Source organism: Tupaia chinensis, unplaced genomic scaffold (genome assembly GCF_000334495.1).
Source record: "Tupaia chinensis unplaced genomic scaffold, TupChi_1.0 Scaffold000010_1, whole genome shotgun sequence".
Classification (NCBI taxonomy): Eukaryota; Metazoa; Chordata; class Mammalia; order Scandentia; family Tupaiidae; genus Tupaia; species Tupaia belangeri.
Window position 1 is genome coordinate 3,953,406 of NW_006159440.1, and position 22,241 is coordinate 3,975,646.

The 22,241-nt window shown below is 39.0% G+C and overlaps 1 long non-coding RNA gene and 1 pseudogene across 1 annotated transcript in view; both read right to left on the reverse strand.

Annotated features, from left to right (window-relative positions):
* Positions 1 to 9,700: 9,700 nt before the first annotated feature.
* On the reverse strand, positions 9,701 to 10,424 carry LOC102499639 (60S ribosomal protein L12 pseudogene; annotated as a pseudogene).
* A 285-nt stretch (positions 10,425 to 10,709) lies between these two features.
* Positions 10,710 to 22,241, reverse strand: part of LOC102500061 (uncharacterized) — a 12,967-nt gene continuing 1,435 nt past the window's right edge. The window contains exons 2-3 of the long non-coding RNA XR_333188.2: positions 11,659 to 11,875; positions 10,710 to 10,810 (exon numbers count right to left, since the gene is read on the reverse strand). This is a non-coding gene — a long non-coding RNA (uncharacterized LOC102500061). The remainder of the gene's footprint in view (positions 10,811 to 11,658; positions 11,876 to 22,241) is intronic.

A 22,241-nucleotide genomic window follows, 5' to 3' on the forward strand; every position in this document is an offset into this window, starting at 1 on the left:
ATACATCCGGTGACTTCCTTTAGAGGACTACGTGCCAGCCAGAATCCGGTACCAAATCAAAGTCAGGTGGTTCATCTCGGGCTCTCGCCTCTGCAGGTGACTGTGACCCAAGGAAATGAAATCACGTGGATTTTAAGCCTCCAAACAAATCATCTAGACAAAAGGAGTCAGGATCAGTTCTGCACTGAATATACGTGTGTGTGCGTGCAGTAGTCTGATATTTTCTTGTGTATTCCTTTGATCTTTGGAAAGTCCCTTCTCAGACCTTCCTCCCTGACAAAAGGAGCGCCCTCTGCCGTGGAGTCGTAGGTACCGTGGACGTATCCTCGGCCTTCTGAACCGCCTTCTCCTCCTAAGTGAGTGAAAGCTCTTCGACAAAAGCAAATATTTTACTTAGAAAAATATTTGTCCTGAAATATAGAGTTGAGATGGATTTTTTTTTTTAACTCCTTTATTCAAAAGTGTAAGGGGCTGCTACTATGACCTGTTGTTGGAAAGGACTGGGCCCTTGATGACGCTAGATGGCCTCACCAGCACACAGGAGGGTGGGACAGCCGGGCCTTACCAGAAGAAAAGATGAGAGCTGAACACGAGCTGCAAATGCTTCAGTTATGAGCGTTAAGAAAAGGCCAACTCCATAAATTAGCACTGTATAATCAGCCTTAATTAAATCATTTTCTTGAATCAAGTTTATTTCTACTAATTGTTTATTAGTCCGAATACCAGAGTTACTCATTGTTCCCCTGTTCTTTATTTTCAGAAAAAAAAAAAAAACATTTTAGTGGTTAACACTATATTTACTTATTTATTTATTTTATTGGTTTTGTTTTGTTTTAATAGAGATTTTTGCTATAGAGTGTGTGTGCTCACTGGAGAGACAGAGAGAAACCGAGACAGAAAGAGAGCATTTGGGGGGAGGGGAGGGTTGACCATGCTGCAGTCCCTTCTCTCCATTCCCTCAGGATTTTGGGTGTACATGTGCATGCATGCAGTAGGAGTTTCAAGCCAACTCAAAACAGTCGGACGTGTGCAAGTCCAGCATCTTAACCAATACACCACCTGCTGGCCCCTATTGTTTTTTTTATTTCTATAAATGAACTGAATATTTGGATATTGGTCACTTCCCTCCAATAATTTCCTTAAGTGAGCTGAAAGGCCTAATTCCCTGGTAATGCTACCAAGAAATTAATTTCTTTTTCTTTGTTCGTTTGTTTGCATTGAGAAATCAGGACTATGCTCACTCTCACCCACAGTTTCCAATAAATCTCCGTCCCTATCTTAATAAATAACTGCTACTAGAGACCAGAAACCTTAAAAACAAAACAGAGCACAAAAGCAAGGGCATAGAATTACTTGGGGGGCCGCTGGTCTTTTTGTTTCATAGAGATCTCAGCCTATAGACATCAGATGTACCCCAGGGAATTGGCTGCAAAAATCTTGGCCCAACTTAGGGATGATTTTGTTCTTTCTACCTTTCTAAGTCTTCAACTCTCCTTATCTCAGTCAATCTGCTTGTTTCTCTGCCTGTCTGTCTTAGTCTGTGTCTCTCATCTTCAATCTATTACCTTATTCAGTTGAAAGTTGTGAGCCCACAATATGTGAATTGATTTCTTCTATTTAATATTTCTGTTTTAAAGAACAACGCTCAAAGAGTACAATACTAAAAAAATACTTCAGAAAGTCCAAAGATAGTCTAGATATGTTCTTTATGCTCTTTCATTGTAATACATATGTAACTATATATATATATATATATATATATATAAAGAAAAGAAACAGGAAATGAGGGGGCTTCAAAAATCATGGAACATGGAATTAAAATCAGGTATTGGCTTTTCATAATACGTATTTTCTGTGAACTTTTTGAAGATTTGCCATCTATAGTTACATTAAAACCAGAATTTGAAAGCCAGTTTCTTAGCATAGTGAGAGAAACTGGATCCAACATAGCAAACTACTGTTTGAATCCTGGCCCCGACAGCTTGAGAAAACACACTAGTTGTATGCATGTGTGCCCCAAATCCTGATGGGTAGAAAGAAGGGAGAAAAGGGATTGTGGCATGACCACACCCCACTCATGGGTTCTGGCTCTCTTCCTGTGAGCCTGCACATAACTCTGACAATGAGAATAAAATTTTATTGTAGTATAATATTTTCTTTAATCATAAGAGTACATGGGTGTATCCATGAGAGTGCAAATGAAGGAGAATGAGAGGGAAATGAGCAGCCTCCACAGCATCTAGTCAAACTACCGTCTCCTTCCTCCAGTCTTCCAGCTGGTCATAGCCTAAGCACATGTGCATGCCCAGAATGTGTCAGGATACCAGGGTAGGGACTAGAACCCAAGTCACCATGTGGGATCCAGCTTCTCTTCATGAGTTACCACTGTACCATGAAGCCAGTCCAGTTGAAAAAAAAGAAATTTGTATATATTTATACATATACAATATATATTTATACATATTATTTATATATATGATATATATAATGTATATTATGATATACAATATGGTACCATATACTATATATGATATACTATACACACACACACATATACACACTTACACGCACACACATACAAATAGAAAGTCTTCCCAGTATAGAAATCCACTGACTCTTTTGTCTCATTACAAGGGTTAGGACAAAGCTTACAGTGAGAATCTTATCCAAACTTTCCTGGGGGGCAGGGGTCCTTCTATTTCTGTTAAGCATATCAAACAATCTTAGGTTAGAAAATTATACCTGAAACCAAAGATAGAGTGGAAATATTTGAATTTAGGATGTGATTTTTGGTTCTCTCTGGGAAAATTTCAAGATTGCATCTGAATGGGGGTGTCCTCCCTAAAGGAGAACTGGATTCTTTTCTGGAGAGAATACTATAATAGGTGACTTCAAAAAGTTCTTGAAAATAGAATTAAAGATGGGAACCAGCAGTTAGCGTAATGGCTATGTCACTGGACTCCCACGTAGTCGACCGCGGTTCGCGTCTCGGACCTGGTGGCTTAAATCTCACGCCGGGCGCGTGTGCGTGCGTGCCCAAGATCCCAAGAGGAGAATGGAGGAGAAGGGATTGCGGCATGACCATCCCCCCTGGGGGATGATTTCTCGCTTTCTGTCTCTATGTCTCTGTCTGGCGAGCGCACGTGCCCTATAGCAAAAACCTCTCCAAAAAAAAAAAAATATATAGAATTAAAGATAAAAATTCAAAATACAAACCTCATTTATTACTGTAGTTCTATCAAGTTTAAGACACTTTTGTAGGGAACCAGCAGTTAGCGTAATGGCTATGTTACTGGACTCCCACGTAGTCAACCGTGGTTCACATCCCGGACCCAGTGGCTTAAAACTCACGCCGGGCGCATGTGTGTGCGTGCCCAAGATCCCGAGAGGAGAATGGAGGCGTGACCATCCCCTCTGGGGGGTGGTTTCTCGCTTTCTGTCTCTCTGTGTCTCTCTGGCGAGCGCACACGCCCTATAGCGAAAACCTCTCAAAAAAAAAAAAAAAAAGACACTTTTGTAACCAATGATAATAGCCATTATATCATCCCTAATGAACTTAGGATTCTGGGAATCTAACTTAGTCAATGTGGTTATTAACTGAAGAAAAACTGATGTGTTTTAAAGATTTTTAAGACTAGGAAACAAAAAGAACTCAGAAAGAGCCATATCAGGACTGTAGGATGGATACTTTGTGACTTCCCATCAAAACTCCTATAGAATTGGCCTTGTTTGATGAGAATAATGCATGAAGGGTATTGCCATGGTGGAGAAGGACTTTCTGGCAAAGCTAACTAAAACTTCATCTAATTTTCTCAAATCACTCTCGTAATAATTACATGCCGCCATTATTTGATCTTCCAACAAGTCAATAAGCAAAATGCCTTCAATATACCCCCAGATTGTTGCTATGACCTTGGCTCTTGATCAGTCTAATTTTGCTCTGACTGGACTACTCCTGTTTTTTGGTAGCCATTGCATTGGTTGTTCTTTGTCTACAGGATCATACTCCATGTGTCATATTCTGTTACCATCCTTCAAAGAAATACTTCAGGATCTTAATATCACTTTTAAAAAATTTCCATAGAAAAATATGCTTTTGTCTGAAGTTGATCTGGATGCAACAGTTCGGGTATCCGGAAGGTAAAAACCTTAATTTTTCGGTCAAAACTGAGTAAATTAAACCAATTGAGATGCCTTTGATGTTGGCTTTTCTGTTTTTATATATAAATTTTTATTTCATTGTAATTATTTTATACATCCCATCATTATACATCATTGGGCTTGCAAAACAAATTTACCCAATACGAAATACACCTCAGACCAGTCCCATCGAGAGTACTGTACAAGATATTATCAGCAAGTAATAAACCATTTCTGTGTCCCACCAATGCCTTACCTCTCTGTTTCCCTCTAATTTCCTTCCCTATTCTATTTCCCTTTCCTACCCTCCTTCAACACTGTCTCGAGTGTCCATAACTATTTTCAGTGCTTTTATGTCCTCCAATCTTTAAATCTCTACCATAGAGTGTGGATAGTTGGTATATATTAACTGGAGACACACAATATCTTTTCTTCATAGCCTGAATGCTTCACTCAGCAATAAATCTTCCATATTCAACTACTTTCTATCAAATGCCAGGGGTTTTTTTATGGCTAAATAGTATTCCATAGTGTATATGTGCCACACTTTTTCAATCCACTCATCTGTTTGTGGGCATTTAGGTTGGTTGCACGTCTTAGCAATCATGGATAATGCCACAATAAACATTGGTGTGCAAGCACATCTCCTACCGAGCATCCTCCAGTCATTCATTCACTGTTGGTGGTGTTGGCTACTGTTTCTGTTGTTCATCCTCTTCAATCAGGACATATGAACAGGTTAATTTTTTCCTCACAAATTGTTGATGATAGTCTGTCACTGCACACATCATTTTAACATCATCTCCTCCCTTAAAATGAATTATCCATTTCTATACTGCTGATTTCTTTGGAAATCATAAACTTATCTCCATAAACTTTTCATTAACCCTCAATGATTTTGCCCTTTTCCACTCAAGTTTCACCACAAATTTGGTGTTCATTCTTGTTTTGTTTTTAGCAGAATTCATGTAGCTCTGACAGAAACTCTTTCCAACTGACATCATATCCTTCTTAGTGCCTCAGCCTAGATCCTCCTCAGTTATGTTATAATAGTATGAGTTGATTTTAGCACAAAAAAATTTTTAGGGACCAGCAGTTGGCGTAATGGCTATATCACCGGACTCCCATGTAGTCAACTGTGGTTCAAGTCCCTGACTCAGTGGCTTAAACTCATGCCCGGCACGTGTGCATGCGTGCCCAAAATCCCAAGAGGGGAATGGAGGAGATGGGATTGCGGCGTGGGCATTTCCCCTGGGGGGTGATTCTCACTTTCTATCTCTCTGTCTTTCTAGCTCCTTCTGGCAAGCGCACATGCCCTATACCAAAAACCTGTTAAATTTTTTAAAAATCTATGCATAGCTTTCTTGTCATAATACACAATTTTTAGAAAGTTTTTTGCTATAGGGCACCTGTGCTCACTGGAAAGACAGTGAAACAGAGAAAGTAAGAAATTACCCCCCAGGGAGAATGGCAACACCACAATCCCTTCTCCTCATTCTCCTCTCGGGATTTTGCGCATGTATGCACATGTGCCCCCAGCATGAGTTTTAAGTTGCCAGGTCTGGGGCCCAAACCACAGTCAATTATGTAGGAATCTCGTGACATAACCATTACACCATCTGCTGCTTCCATATTACACAATTTTCATGAATTCCAAAAATTTCTGAAGACCCCTCCCATAGAATTTCTGAAATATCACTGAAATAATTTATCAGGGCTGGATGATAAGCAAATTACTCCTAATTTCCTGCATTTTTGCATTACACCTATTTAACTCTAGTCATAACTCATCATGAAGTCGACTTGAATTTCCATGACAACCAACAGCACCGAGTATACATTTTTGTGCTTGTTGGCCATTCGTGTATCTTCTTTAGCAAAGTGTCCAAGTGTTTTGTTCATTTTTAGTTCTTTTGTCTTATTGAGTTGTGTTTTAATATAGTCTTAATACAGTGATTTGTTAAATATATATTTTAAAAGCGTACTTTTCAATTTGTGACTTTTCATTTTCTTAAATGTCCTGAAAGTCTATGTATTTTGGCCAGGATCACAGAGCAAGTCATTTTGATTCTTTTTTTTTAAATTGATCTTTCCACTAAGCAGACTGAGAGTTTCCTACATAGAAGTTTCACTGAATATTCAGAAAATATACCACAGACCAGGAGCTGGTGGGGTATGTGACTGTGTGTGGGGCGGGTAACAGGGGAAGGACACAGGAATCTATAATCACTGTTCTCAAGAAGAAACTCCTTGGTGCAGAGGTCACACCGCTGGGCCCACATGGCAGGTGTCCTGAGTTCGTATCCCAGGACATCTCTGAGCATGTCAGGTGCACACAGATGCCTGTGATCCAGGCTGGCTGAGCCCGGGAGCATACCACAGCATGGAGACCCTGTTGGGTTGTCAGTCTCTCTCTCTTTTGCTCATGGGAGAATTTAAAAAAATAAATAAACTTCAGATAAAAAGAAGTAACTCCCTGGAAATTTCCCACATCAAAAGACTCTCGGGCTCAAGTGTTAATAGTGAGCCCTGTTTTTTAGATTGGTTACAATTTCATAAACTAATCTTCTTTCTTTTTTTTTTTTGAGAGAGGTTTTTGCTATAGGGTGTGTGCACTCGCCAAAAAGAGGATGGCCAGGCTGCAATACCTTCTCCTCCATTCTCTTCTCAGGATCCTAGGCATGCACGCACATGCACCCAGCATGAGTGTAAGCCACTGGGTCCAGGACTCGAACTACGGTCGACTACATGATAGTCCAGTGACATAGTCATTCCGCCATCTGCTGGTCCCTTAATGAATTAATCTTTTAAAAATAATCCCTCAATGTGTTGAAGTTGAGTCTATATTTAAACAAATGTAAGCATGAATAGAAGGAAAAAAAAAGTTTTTCAAAAATGGACCATATCCTATGAATAGTAGTTTATACAGTAGGATAGAATTGTGTAGAATTAACAGAGTCATTGAAGACCATGACAATGACCAGAGTTATTTTCCTTTCAATAACGATCCATTCATGTTCTTCCCCTTAATCTCCCTGAAGTAATTGACTGGAACCTAGAAGAAGATACAAAGGGATCTATACATGAATTCCCCTGACACATTTAGCTTAAGGTACCTAAACAATTTTCTCTCCCTAAAAACAAAATTTATTAAAATATATCCTAATGATTTGAAAGAACTGCTACTTATACTCACAGTAACAAATTTATTTTGACAGTACCAACATCACTAAGAATTAGATCTCCTGAATGATTAACTTTAAAGGAAATTGCAACTCATTATTTAGTAAAGTGTTACACTACAAAAAGAGAAGAAAATATAACACATACATGGATCTCTCCTCAACTAAGACAAGTGTGTATTCTTTCAATTTCGTTGCTTTCAATCAGAAAACAACTTGCTCCCTAATAAACTTTGCCTTAAAAACTTAAAGCGCACACGTGTACGCGTGCACAAACACACACACACACACACACACACACATCTGGGGGAGATTCCCTAACCTAAGAATTGATTAAGAAGGATTTTTCTGAACTGTAGGCTTTGATTCTTGGCTAGTCGTTTAATTTTACCTTCACAATGAAATCTGGGGGAGATTCCCTAACCTAAGAATTAAGAAGGATTTTTCTGAACTGTAGGCTTTGATTCTTGGCTAGTCGTTTAATTTTACCTTCACAATGAGCCTGATTCTAATACCTAGTGCGAAGAATAGTCTATCCCAAGTTTTAAAAGGGCAACTCATTACTTTCTTCCCTCCAAATTTGCAGGCTCATTAATTTATTATGCAGTCTGTTCAAAATGTGTGCTGCCTTTCTCCTCGACGAATGGCACACTGAACCGTCTCAGGCTGGTGGGTCGTTAGAGCTCCATGCAGACTGCAGACATGATGATTCCTAAAGTGGCCACAATTCTGCTGTTTTCTAAAAATGTGTTCTTTTAAGCCAAATCATATTTGCCTGTAGTTTAAGGTTAAACGTTTCCTAAAATGTTGTTATAGACAGTAATTTCCTGAACCACATTTCCTTTGCCTCATTTCTTCCACATTTAATTCTTTTAATGCTACTATTTTTAGAAATTACTTTGATATCATCAAATGATATGTTGCTAAGTCTTGACTATTCAGTTTTAGTTTTGTCAGAGAACTCCCGTGACCAAGGATAAAGATACCTCCAGAGCCATCAGAAGGGTTTCCAAGCGGACTGCTTATTGCTAGGCCTGTCTCCCACCCGGAGATTCCCTTTTCTCGCCTCTATATTGCCCCTTCTATTTTTTCATCCCAAATCTTCTTCATTCTTGAGCTACTTACTATCTTATTTTGTCAGAGGATCTTGTCTAGTATCTCCCTGAGATAGGCTGCATTGGAGGTGAGTTTTGTGAGAAGTTATATAAGTGAAAATGTATTTTCCTCTTTGTTAGTTGATCTGAGCATAGAATTGCAGATAGAAAATCATTTTCCTTCAGAATGTTGTTTTGTATCTCCATTGTTGCAGAGAGCCCATGATTTCTGATCCTTTGTTTGTGATTTTAAGTTTTATTTATTTAATTTGTGAGTGAGAGGGATCAGGAGAGACAGAGAGACAGTACTGAGAGAGTCTTGACATGCTGCAGCCCCAGCTTCAGTCATTCTCAGACAGTAGCTGTGTACGTGTTCAGTAGACTTCCAGATGCCAACCAGAACTTCTCTATACGGGTCAACCTCACAGAGCTTCCCCTTTTATCACTTTTTTACTTTTAACTCTTCTAGGATAGCACTGTCTAGTAGAAATATGTCAGCCACATATTAGATTTCATCATAGCCCCCTTTAAATATTAAAATGTAAAATTTATTTCAATATTTTAACCAACTATACCCCAGATACTATCATTTTAAAGAGTAATTGACAAAAATTTGGCATAACATATTTTAAGAAAGTCTTTTTACAAACGTCTTTAAAAAATTGTCTTCACACTCTAGTTTGGGTTGTGTTTTAGGTTTTTGACACAGGGCACATGAGTTTGTAGGAGAGAGGCAGAGAGAGAGAGAGAAAGTAAGAAATCGCCCCTGAGAGGGGATGAACATGCCACAATCCCCTCTCCCCAATTCTCCTCTCTGATTTTGGGCATGCAAACACACATACTTCACATGATGTTCAGGCCGTCAGGTCTGGGACTCAAACCACAGTCGATCATGTGGGAGTCCAGCAGATTCCCCACCGCATCGTCTGCTGTGTCAGGTTGGGCAGCTCTGTGACAAGCACTCAGTTGGCACAAGTGGCTTCTTTATTAGACAGCACAGTTCAAGTACAGAGGGTATTTTCTTTACTGCCAGTGTTCCAATACTTATTCTTGGTAAATGTTCTTAGTAATCTGCATTGGTAGAAGCTGGATTTCGTCTCTTTGTTTAGGTACGCTGCTTATTTGCCTGAAGGATTATCTGTATCAGTTCTAGAAAAAGTCTTTAAATTATTGCCTTAATAATTCTCTGCTCTCCTGATTTCTAGGTTCTCTCTGAAATTTCTGTTATTCGGATAATGCACCTGCTGTGCTTGCTGGTGCTCTTATTGATTTATGTCTCCTCATTCTATTTATTTTTCTTCTGCTTTCTGGGAAATTTATCTTCCACACTTTCTATTGAAGTATTCTTTTCTGCTATTATTTTTTTTTTCTGGTTGTCACATGACCCTTTATTGAGTGTTTTCCTGCGTACTTCTTAACTAGCTGGGCATTCCACTGCACCACTTGATGTCATCTATGATGTCATGAGGGTGATGGCCATCGACATCGCAGCCTACAGACTGGGCTGTCCCCAGGATCTCTTTAATGGTTCCAGAGGGTTCTCTGGCCAAGACCGGTGCTTCATCTGTCGAGCAATGCTGACAATCTAGTCAAAAGTGATGTTCCCACTATGTTTGATATTCTTCTGCTTCTTTCTGCCTCTTGGTGGTTCCTTGAGGGCTTTGATGATGAGCGCAGAGGCAGAAGGTACCTCTTCCATCTGGGCCTGTCTATTCTGAATGGTCAGTTTCACGGTCATCCTCAGGCCCTTCCAGTCACCAGTTGCCTTGGCGATGTCATCGCCTACCTTTTTTGGAGACAGACCCAGGGGGCCGATCTTGGGGGCCAGGGCAGACGTGGCACCAACTTTACCACCAATGCACCTCAGGTGCACGACTTCGATCTTGTTGGGGTTAAACTTGGGCAGCATGGTGGAGGCGACTGTTGTTGAATGAACCCGGATTCCGGAAGACCAAAGAAAGTTGCACCGAAGCCTGCTCCGAGCTGAAGCCAGAAGCATATTTTTAATTTCAAGAGGCTTTTTGTTTCTAGCATGTCCACTTTTAAATGCATCTGTTCTTGTTTCATGATTATAATATCTTCTGTACTCTCTGAGGACATTCATGACGGTATTTTATTTTCAAGAACTATTTCATTTAAGTTTATTTATTTATTTTAATTTGACCAGAGAGAGAGAGTGAGAGAGCAAGAAAGAGAGTGAAAGCAAGAAACAAGTCACCAGGTCCAGGATTTGAACCATAGTCATCCATGTGAGAGTCCAACACTCCAAGCACTATGCCTCCTGCCGGCCCCCATAGTAGTATTTTTAAAGAATCTCTTGATGTACTCTCTGTTTCATGTAGTTATCCTCTTCTGTTGGTCTGAATCTCCAGAGACTCAGTTTCATTCTTCCTTCTGTTCTAAGGATAAAATACTAGCTCTTAAATTCTAGGAGCCCAGCAGGGGGTGGGGGGAGTAGAGATTATCAGCATCATCTATGCTGTGTGTACTTAATTGATATGACACTTCCCAACGTCAAATCCCATTGCAAACTATAATTGGTGTCCCCGATTTCAGAAATCCTCCATTTTACCCACTGAAGAAAATAAACCTCTAGCATTCCTCCAGGGTGGGTTCAGGCTGCATTATTTTTGCTCTCTTAAGCACTTCTTTTATGTATTATATTTTGGCACTGAGCCATACCATGTCTGAAAATCCTGTATGGAAGAACTCCATATAAGGACTGTGGTTAGTTCTACTTTAATTAACTAATTACACAGTTTAGGAAATGTTCAGGCTTACTACTGTGTTCAAGTTGAGAATTTTTAAAACTGTCATTTGGGCCAGAATAGGTTTAAAAAAATTCTTCTTCATGAAAATACAGTATGTCTCCAGCATCCTTTGTCTAGTCATGGTGACAAAACCTCAGCCAATCAAAGCCAGTGGTTGTGTCAAGTTCATCAGGTTCAGCCTTCCGGAAACTGCCACCCTCTCCATCCCAGCCCCTATATAGATCCACCTGAAGGATGAGGTTAGGATATACTGCCACCAGGTGGTAAGTCTTGGTATCATCTTAATGTCTTAACTATCGGTGGCCCCTAACCTTTTTGGAATCAAGGACCAGTTTGGTGGAAGGTAATTTTGCCATGGACTAGTGGTGGGAGGGTTGAGATATGGGGATGACAATTCGTATTATATTTATTGTGTACTTATTTGTATCATTACTACATTGTAATAGATAATGAAAGAATTATTCAACTCACCGAATGCAGAATCACTGGGCACCCTGAGTTTTCTTGCAATGAGGTGGTCCCATCTGGGCCTCCTATGAGAGTGTGTTGCCACCATTGATCTGACAGAGCTCAGGGCAGTAATGCAGGCTGCAGGGAGGGGCCGTAAGAGACAAAGCTTCACTGGCTGGCCCACCATTTACCTCTTGCTGTGCAGCCAGGCTGGAGACTCCTGTCAACTAAGATTTGTCTGTTTTGAAAAAAAAATCAAGATTTATGCAATTAATAATTTTTTCATGTTACTTATAAAAAAATTCTTGAAAAGTCTAAAACTTTAAATAAGATGTAATAAAGAATACAATTATATTAAATGATTTTTTAAAGAGTACTTTCTAGATTGTTTTTTACTAATCTTTGTATCAAAAACAGCTTCATCTAACCCCATTTTTCTATTTATATTTGGAAAGCTTTTTTTTTTATTTTTAGGTTTTTGCTTTAGGGCACGTGTTCTAGCCAGAGAAATACAGACATAGAGAAGGAAAGTGAGAAATCACCCCCCAAGGGGACTGACTACACCACAAGCCCTTCTCCTTCATTCTCCTCTCAGGATATTGGGCATGCATGCACATGTGCCCAGCGTGATTTTCAAGCTGCCTTGTTGGTACTCAGTCCACAGCCAGCCATGTGAGATTCTAGAACCTTAACCACCATGCCATCTACTGGCCCCTGGAGTACTCCTTCTAACACTTTTCTTGAATTCTACATTTGAAATCAAGATTGGTTTTAAATATGTACATATTTAAATATTATATATTTAATATTTCAAGTACAGAAGCTACTTGATTTACAATGGCATTATGCTGTGATAAACCCATAGTAATATGAAAATAATATTATGTCAAAAATCCATTTAATATACCTAAACTACCTAATATCCTAGCTTAGCCTAGCCTCCTGAAACATTCTCAAAACACCTACATTAATCTACATTGAGCAAAATAATCTAATACACATCGCATTTTATAATAATCTGCTGAATGTCTTATGTAATTTTGTAATATAGTTATTTGTTTTTTTTTTTGAGAGAGAGATTTTCACTGTAGGGTGCGTGCGCTCGCCAGACAGACAGAGAGAGACATAGAGACAGAAAGCGAGAAATCACCCCCCGGGGGGGGGATGGTCACACCGCAATCCCTTCTCCTCCATTCTCCTCTCGGGATCTTGGGCATGCACGCACACGTGCCCGGCGTGAGTTTTAAGCCACCGGGTCCGGGACACAAACCACGGTCGACTACGTGGGAGTCCAGCGACATAGCCATTATGCTAACTGCTGGTTCCCTAATATAGTTATTGAATGTTGTGCTGAAAGTGAAAAATAGAATATCCTATTTGCATGGATATCCAACGTACAGTTTCTATTTACTGTTTTTACAACACTATAAAGCCAGAAAAATTCCAAGTCAAACCAATGAAAGTGAGGGACTGTCAGTATTATGCCTCAAAGCCTAAAAGTTTGTAATATTTCTTCCCCAGGATGTAATTTCTGCGGGCTGCTAAGCCCCTCCAATACATTAATGATATCTAGAAAATATTCCTGTACCTCAATAGATCAAGAGAGTATATCAGCAAAATCTAGATCAATCAAAATTCATTGTTAGAATACATAATTCTCTAATCAGCAAACTCTTGGTACACCCAACTTAGATACCTCACTAAGGCATCATGCTCAGTGAAAAAAGCCATGACCATAGGTCACATACAGTACAATTCTACCAATAAAACCTTCCCCAAGTGACGAAATTACAGAGATGGGTGACAGTAGTCGTGTCAGGGTGAGGGATGGTGAGAGAGGGAGGTAGGTGTGACAAAGAGGGAGAACTCTGTGGAGATGCGGTCATTTTGTATCTTGGTTGCAGCATAGTTGATTACATGAATCTATACAAGTAATAAAATGACATAGAATAATTGACACACATTTCCTGATTTTAATATTGTAATTATGGAAGGCGAAACCATTGAGGGATACTGGGAGAAGGTAACCCATAAGCATCTGCTCTATTTTTGTAAATTCCTATGAATTTATAATCATTTAAAAATAAAAAGATTCTTAAAAGAATTTTTAAATTATTTTATTAATTACAATTGCTAAATTTAGACATTAGAAATCCTTTGAAAATCACCATCAATTATGGGCAAATTGTATTCCACTGTACTCTGTGAAGAGAGGCAACAGAGATTCCAGGTCAGGACAGGAGTAGGAGGTTGTCCAGACTATGACAGCGTAGTAAAACCTGACATTCTGAGAGGCTGACCCACATGGAATATTTCTGCTTCCAGCCTAGAGACCTCCCCAAGCAGAACTGACATGCACATGTCTATAACTCAGGGCTACTTGAAGGCTGATTTGGATCACTGAGTCATGATCTCTTTAAGGGTGCTATCTCTGTCTCTCTTGCTCTTGGAAGAAATTAATTCATTGAAAGTTTTAAATTTTTTACTTGACCTAGGATGTTCCCCCATTACCACGGCATGGTTCATTCATACATCTTGAGACTCCATGTGCCATAATCTCTATTGAGTTTGGAATTCAGTCTGATGAATTCTAATTTCTAAATATAGGACCTTTTTCAGATTACTTTCTTCTGGCAGGAATGTCTTTTCTTTTTTAATGCTTTAAACTTGAATATCTATACCCAATAATATGGCATCTTGGATTTTTGCTGTTTTTGTTTGTTTGTTTGTTTGTTTTTACTACTCGTCATATAGTTTTATTGCTTCTTGAAAGATTGTTTTCGTCCACTTATTGTTTGGGGTTAGAGACTATTAAAACAATAGCAGCAGTTGTTCAGAATAAGAACATCTTATACAGAAATTTGGGAGTTTTATTCCATAAAAGTAATTCTGAAGTTTTAATGATCAACCTATCAATCGTTGCAATTATACTGTTGGTTGAACTTGCACCACTGGAAAATAATGCAGGATTTTCTCCCAAGTCAAATTTTAATGAAAAATAACTTGATATTTATTATAGTTTTATTGTATTCTACTAGCTTTTAATTTTAAACTTACACCCTACCAGTCCTGCACTTAATAATAATAACTAAAGGCATTTTTCAACTTAAAAACTGACCATATTCTGTTTAGAAATAGGTGATTTTAAAAACAAACAAAAAAATTGTATTATTAGAATGTTGCTTATACTTGATTCACAGATTAAGCCACAAAGTTACATCTAAACCCGGAGGTAATTTAACTACTTTATAGCCCTGGAAATATCAGAAAACAGTCCCTTAAAGGACATTTGTATTTGAAATATACTGTAAAACTTTTGGATACCAAAGTCTATAATAACACATTTTCCCTGATGTAATCAGTAAATATATTTTTAAAATCATGTGCATTCTTATTTGTTTCACTTCACCTTTGGTGTTTCAGAGAAATGTTTGTTTATTTAGAAGCTAATACACAGTAAAAAGAATCCCGTGGGAGGACCAGCAGTTGGAGTAGTGGTTACGTCGCTGGACTCCCATGTAGTCAACTGCGGTTCAAATCCCAGACCTGGTGACTTAAACTCACGCTGGGTGTTTGTGCGTACCCAAGATCCTGAGAAAAGAATGGAGGATAAGGGATTGTGGCGTGGCCATCCCCCCAGGGGGTGATTTCTCGCTTTGTCTCTCTGTGTCTTTCTGGCTAGTTCACATACCCTATAGCAAAAACCTCTCCAAAAAAAAAAAAAAGAAGCCCATGGGCAATCCGAGTTTTATTCCATAAAAGTAATTCTGAAGTTTTAATGATCAACCTATCAATCGTTGCAATTATACTGTTGGTTGAACTTGCACCACTGGAAAATAATGCAGGATTTTCTCCCAAGTCAAATTTTAATGAAAAATAACTTGATATTTATTATAGTTTTATTGTATTCTACTAGCTTTTAATTTTAAACTTACACCCTACCAGTCCTGCACTTAATAATAATAACTAAAGGCATTTTTCAACTTAAAAACTGACCATATTCTGTTTAGAAATAGGTGATTTTAAAAACAAACAAAAAAATTGTATTATTAGAATGTTGCTTATACTTGATTCACAGATTAAGCCACAAAGTTACATCTAAACCCGGAGGTAATTTAACTACTTTATAGCCCTGGAAATATCAGAAAACAGTCCCTTAAAGGACATTTGTATTTGAAATATACTGTAAAACTTTTGGATACCAAAGTCTATAATAACACATTTTCCCTGATGTAATCAGTAAATATATTTTTAAAATCATGTGCATTCTTATTTGTTTCACTTCACCTTTGGTGTTTCAGAGAAATGTTTGTTTATTTAGAAGCTAATACACAGTAAAAAGAATCCCGTGGGAGGACCAGCAGTTGGAGTAGTGGCTACGTCGCTGGACTCCCATGTAGTCAACTGCGGTTCAAATCCCAGACCTGGTGACTTAAACTCACGCTGGGTGTTTGTGCGTACCCAAGATCCTGAGAAAAGAATGGAGGATAAGGGATTGTGGCGTGGCCATCCCCCCAGGGGGTGATTTCTCGCTTTGTCTCTCTGTGTCTTTCTGGCTAGTTCACATACCCTATAGCAAAAACCTCTCCAAAAAAAAAAAAAAGGATCCTATGGGAAATCCTCAAGGCTTCCAAGCCCTGTCTGGGTCTTTGATACTGTTCTATGTACATGGACCCTTCCACGTTTCTTTTCCCCATGGACTGCCATGGACCTATCAGCCCCAATGAGGGTCTTGTCACAGTGCACAATTCTTTCACTAAAGTTTTTTCAAACAACCCAACGGAATGTCTCATATTCTCTCATCTTATTATCACTAACTGAAATTCTTTTGATCTTCATGCTTTGTCAGGATCCAGACTCAGCCTCAGGCTGACCTTATGATTTCAGTGGAAGGCAGGCTTCCAGCCAAGGACCTGATTGCACCCAAGGTCACACGGCAAGGCCAGGAGGTTGACTTGAATCGCTTCTTTCTCATGTCTCTAGGCCAATTACCAAGTTACTAGTTCTCACTTAAAATGCACCCTTCAATATGTGCTCTGTGATCAACTCTGGGAGCCATTTGAGCAGTTCTTTAAAGTGAGCACAGCGTTGCGAGCTGCAGGAGGAGCCAGTGGAGGCAGCTGGCTCCCACATAGCCGACTGGGTGGTTGGAGTCCCAACAGGAGATGTGGGTACTCTGCATTTGTGCCCAAAATTCAGAAAGGAGAAATAGATAAGGGATTATGGCATGACCATTCCTTACAGAGGATGCTTTCTCACTTTCCCTCCCTCTTCCCTCTCCAGCAAGCTCATGTGCCTCTCGCAATTTTTTTTTTTAAAGAAAAGGAGGGGCACAGGAGATTCATGGCAGCAGAAAAGGGCTCTCCTACCTGGCAGTTCCTGCCTGTGTGAGAGGGACACAGGTTAGAGCTCCAAGACAGGACCCAGGTGCCTCTGTGACCTTGCAGCACTGGCCCGGCATCACCATTCTGCAGAAGCCCTATGCCAGAATTCCTCTGCAGTCCCTCCACCTCTCTGTTCTGGCACCAAGCCCCACAGCCTCTGTACCAGGGAGTCCTGCTGAGCATCCACTCCTGCAGCCCAAGCAGCCCTAATCACCTGCTCCCGCCTGCCCTCAGAGCTCACCTCCTGCTAGCCCAACTGCTCTGGACTGTGAACCCTGGTGTCCCCAGCTGGAGGAACACATAGAATAAGCAATACGAAAGAGGTCTGTAAATCTTAAGAGAAGATTCATCCGAAAAGCATTAATGCTCAAGTATACATACAAATCAGTTTTACCATTCTTTCTTTTTTTTTTTTTTTTTTTGGAGAGGTTTTTGCTATAGGGCACATGCACTCGCCAGACAGACAGAGAGAGACAGAGAGACAGAAAGTGAGAAATCACCTCCCAGGGAGGATGGCCACGCCGCAATCCCTTCTCCTCCATTCTCCTCTCAGGATCTTGGGCACGCAGGCACACATGCCCGGCGTGAGTTTAAGCCATCGGGTCCAGGACTACAATCGCGGTCAACTACGTGGGAGTCCGGCGACTTAGCCATTACGCTAACTGCTGATCCATTCTTTCTACTCTAAAACAGAGGGTTAGAGAGTTGTGTGGCCTGAGAGAAGACACCTACATGGGGCTGCTACCCGGTAGACATCCAGATGTTCTCCAGTAGCAGTGACTGGTGGGGAAAAGGGGGAATGTCCTCTGGAGAGGAGATAGAAGGCCAGCCAGCACTGATCACCCTGCTCTTTTTAGGGTGTCTTTGAATGGATGGGACCAGATGTTCACTATATGTCAGTTGCGTTCTAATGTCCAGACTGCTGCCTGTGTATCCTACTCTACATGAAATTAAACTGTGTCATCACAGTTTAATCTCCTAGAGACATAGTCTACTGCTTTTAAAAATGTGTCCATCTACTGCCATGAATAGGTGAGTACTAGTTCATTCCTGAATAGATGGTATTGATTCACTAAACCCGAAAGATTTTTGACCTTTTTAAAAAGAGATTCCCAATGCACAAGATATTTTACAAAGTGACAAGGACTTCTGTGCATTGAAAGGAAATCAGCACCATTTAAACTGAACATATTTCCTAGGGAAATTGTTGACTATGTGGCATTCAGCTATTACATCATGTTAATAAAGGATGTTTTAAGTAATTTCACTTGTACTATTTTCTGAAAAGGGAAATAAATCATGTAAAAAATAAAGTTCTATGCAATAAATTAAATCTAAAATCAGCAAAGAGATTAATAATTTAAACTGATGTTGCTATAGCTTAACTATGAAGCTGAATAATACTTTTGGGTTTGCAGGAGGAATATGATTAAACCAGAAAGCAATGAGACAACGAATGATCCAAATTTGTATGTATTAAGATTTGAAAGTACATGTGTGGGCCAGCTGGTGGTATGGTGCTTCAGGTGACTAGACCCCACATGTCCAACTGCATGGTTCAAGTCCCAGATCCAGCAGCCTGAAAGATACACCAGACGCATGTGTATACATGCCCCAAATCCCAAAAGAAGGGAGAAATGGAGAAGGGATTGTGATGTGATCATGCCCATAGGAGGTGCTTTCTCACTCCTCTCCCTGTTGAGAATGCGTGTACCTCTACAAACTAAATTAAGCACACGCACGCAATTTAGAGTTAAAATATGTCAGTTCTATTCCCACTTCTACCACCTGGTGAAATTTACTTTCCCTCCCATGGTTCAATTTTTTCATAAATAAAATAAGTGGATTGAATTAGATGATCGCTAAGGTTTTCTTTAGATTTGACAATCCATTAATATGATAAACTAGGCCAGTATAACGTTAAATAATAATCTATAAAATAAACATATTAACTTAAGCAAAAGTTCTACATTTAGCCATGCAAATATTTATTTTATATTATATTTACATGATCACATACTACACTTATTATATATTGTATTTAATGATATATTTAAATATTTATTAAGCAAGAGTTAGGTAAAAAGCATTGGAATAGACATTTAAAATGTAAAGTTTGTAAACGGAAATGTGAGTTTGGTGTATCATTATAACATTCTACCAGAGTTATCCTGAAGACCCTTAAGTGCAGCTACAAGATTTAGGAGGAAGGGTGGAGCTGGACATATGGGTTTGTGAGTGACCAGCATGTACTTCTCTTCAGAATTTTCTTGTGCAATCACACTTTACAACATGTGAACAACCAGTGCTATAGGTAAGCACCAAAGCTGATGTTCAGGGAAGTAACTCACAGACGCCCGGTTTCTTATGGCTTTCGTAACTGATGGGATACGGTATTGCCATCGAGTCTTGACTGCTAAACACATATGACCTTTCTTCTGCTCTCTCTTATGCTCTCCATAGCTATCATTCTTGCATGTCTCATTTAAAATGTCTTGCAGTTATTAAAATGATTTCTCGGGAGGATGTGCATTTCAAAAAGGAATAATTATTGTAGTAACCTAAAGGGATTAACTGACATTGGTGAGATGTCAGGCGTCCGTGATAAGTCCTCAGAGGGATGTTTCTGTGAAGGGGATATTACCAAGCCTTAAAGTTAGATTATCCAGGTGAACATCAGCTCTGTCAATGTGAACACCATTCTCAATTTTGCATTCGCAAGCTGTAGCCATTGCTCTGTTCTTGAAATTAACCTGGTGCTCTCCTACTTCACTCATACTTTTAGTAAAGACATACAGAGGCAAGCCACATGTGTATTTGCCAAATTGCTCAGTAATGCATCATCTTCCCCTTTCATGAAGTTTTATGCACATCTAATCAAAAATATGTTCATACTTAATGGTACCATAACCAGATTCTTGTGATTAATTCTACTGTTTCTATTCAAGTCAATACATTGCATATTGTATAATATAGTTTCTTTCCTCCTCTCTGTCTCTCTTTCTCTTTCTCTCCCTGTCACTAAGCATTAGGTCAAATATTCTTGATAAAGTTTACCACACATGTGAAAGTAAGGAAGTGCTTCCACTCCTCATTTAATGACATACATGTTTAATGCCACGCAGACTTAGACCAGTTCTCCAGGACCAGGAACCCCCGTTCTCAGTCTTCATCTCATTAGCACAGTAGGTTAGTATTCACTACACAGAGCATTTGCAATCACACAAGGTTACATATTTCCTTTAAATTTTGGACTTTATTGTGCATGCATGGGAGTATTCAGCATAAATAAAAATGATTACTCTGGATTTATATTACTTTGTTGTGTGTATTGTCACCTTCTGGCACTTACCTAATGTATGCTTTTTGCATGGGTAGAATTACATTATTCTAGTGTGGTATCACATGGTATAGATTGAAAAATGCATACCCTATGGCACCACAAGATACCACGAGACATCCATCTTTAGGCTCTTCGCTTAGTGACCAATTCACTTAATCTAGCGTGGGAATGGAACTTTTTAAGTGAGGAGTGTCTGTAACTCATTCCTTTATTAATTAATCACATATGGGTTGTCCTAATATGTGCCAGGTACAGTTCAACATTTAAAGAATGTTAATAGTAGATATGTCTTGAACACAGTGCTCAGCTGTCAAGTGGACAAGACAAACCAAAACAGTTCTGTAATTGTTTATAGCATCAAAGTTATACCAGATAAAATACAACCTAAAGAATTGTTGTTGAAAAGGGCTGGCCCCATAGCCCAGTGGGTTAAGCCCTGGGTATGGACAGCCAGCTCTCACATGACTGATTGTGGTTTGAATCCTAGGCCTGACAGCCTGAAAAACATACCAGGTGCATGGGTGTGCCCAGAACCCTGACAGAGTAAAGAAATGGAGGAGAAAGATTATGGCATGGCCATTCCCATTGAAGGGTGTTTTGATATCTCTCTTTCTCTCCCTCTTTCTCTCTCTCTCCTTTTTTTTTTTTTCTCTCTCTCACTCTCTGGGAGCACATGGTCCCTGTGGCAATTTTTAAAAAATGTTTTAATAAATAAGTTGGTCAGACTAACCTAATTGATATTCATTATAGTTAAAATGCTTAGTGACTTCTGATGGTTGCTAAATAAAATTATTTTAAATATATAGCCCCACTAAAACTTGGTTAAGAAAATCTCATCTAATATTAGATGTAAAATCATTTGTTTTAATCTGGTCAAAAAAAATAAAAAACATATTTTAATTGATTTACGTGAAGATTTCTTTGAAGATTTTGACTTGAAAAATGTTGCATAAAGTAAATAGAATAAGAATTTGGAAGTATAAATGGAAAATAGTCATTCAAGAGTAAAATCAAAGAAAATACTTATATTTGATTAAAATATCAGCATTCACCAGGCACATATGTGTGCATACCCAAGACCCTGAGAGAATGGAGGAGAAGGGATTACAGTATGGCCATCCCCCCTGGGGTGATGGGGGTGATTTCTTGCTTTCTGTCTCTTTCTCTCACTCTCTGGTGAGTGCACATGCCCTATAGCAAAAATATCTCAAAAAAAAAAGAAAAAAAAAGGATTAAGTTTTTCTAAAAACATCAAACTATATAGAAATCCAAATGTCTGATAATAAAGGAAGAGAATGAACTAATTATAAATTTTTTTAATTATTAATTCATTTTATTATTATTATTATTATTATTATTATTATTATTATTATTTTAATTTGGCCAGAAAGAGACAGAGAGAGAGAGAGAGAGAGAAAGTTAGAAGGCAAGCCACAAGTTCCTGTATTCAAACTATGGTAGGCCAGGTGGGAGTCCAGAGCCTTAACCACCATGCCACCTGCTGGCCCCAAAATACTTTGCTTTTTAAAATATTATGTTATTTCTCCTTTTAGTGATTTCTAGTTTGTTTTGCTACACAAAAGGAGTTTTTCATGAATGTGTTTTGTTTCTTGAATTTATAGTTTTGCTTCTTCCTATTATCCACTCTAACTATCTGCATAACGCAGGAGAAGGCTGCATGGAAGAGTTTTGCTCATAGACTCTCTCATCTCAACACACTGTTTTTTTCTATCAGTCCATAACACCATGAAAATTGCATGATAGTCAATGCAGATTTTTTTTTGAGAGGTTTTTGCTATAGGGCACGTGCATTTGCCAGAAAGACAGAGACAGAGAGACAGAAAACAAGAAATCACCCCCCCACCCCCACGCCACGC